At 54.3% G+C, this 315-nt stretch overlaps 1 protein-coding gene across 1 annotated transcript in view; it reads left to right on the top strand.

The window, feature by feature from the left end:
• LOC113205315 (follistatin-related protein 5-like) overlaps positions 1-315 on the top strand; it is a gene marked incomplete at its 5' end in the record, with an annotated part of 8,133 nt that overhangs the window by 1,623 nt on the left and 6,195 nt on the right. The window lies entirely within an intron of this gene.

The following is a 315-nucleotide window of genomic DNA, read 5'->3' as shown; positions in this document are numbered from 1 at the left end:
CGCCTCGCGCATGCCACGCCTCGCTCGCGAGGAGGTGTCGTCGGTCGGTAGCGACTCGCTCCCGGCACATGTATACGCGCCGACAGGCAGAAGTGTGTCGAGTAGGAGGAAAGACGGAGCACAAGGAAGCGAGACGACACTGGCAAAACAAGTCGAGTCGGTCCTTGGAAAGGTGAGTTAAGTGCAAAATAGGACTGCATAAAAACACCGGCAATGTGTGCGACTTTCACACACTTGGGGGTTTCCGCGGTGCACTAAAACTAGTTTTTGGCGCCCTATGTAAGGCTCTTTCGTGTCTTTGCAAAGGCAAAAATC

Source organism: Frankliniella occidentalis, unplaced genomic scaffold (assembly GCF_000697945.3).
Source record: "Frankliniella occidentalis isolate FOCC.00 unplaced genomic scaffold, Focc_3.1 Scaffold1360, whole genome shotgun sequence".
Classification (NCBI taxonomy): Eukaryota; Metazoa; Arthropoda; class Insecta; order Thysanoptera; family Thripidae; genus Frankliniella; species Frankliniella occidentalis.
This window is presented reverse-complemented; position numbering and strand designations above follow the sequence as displayed.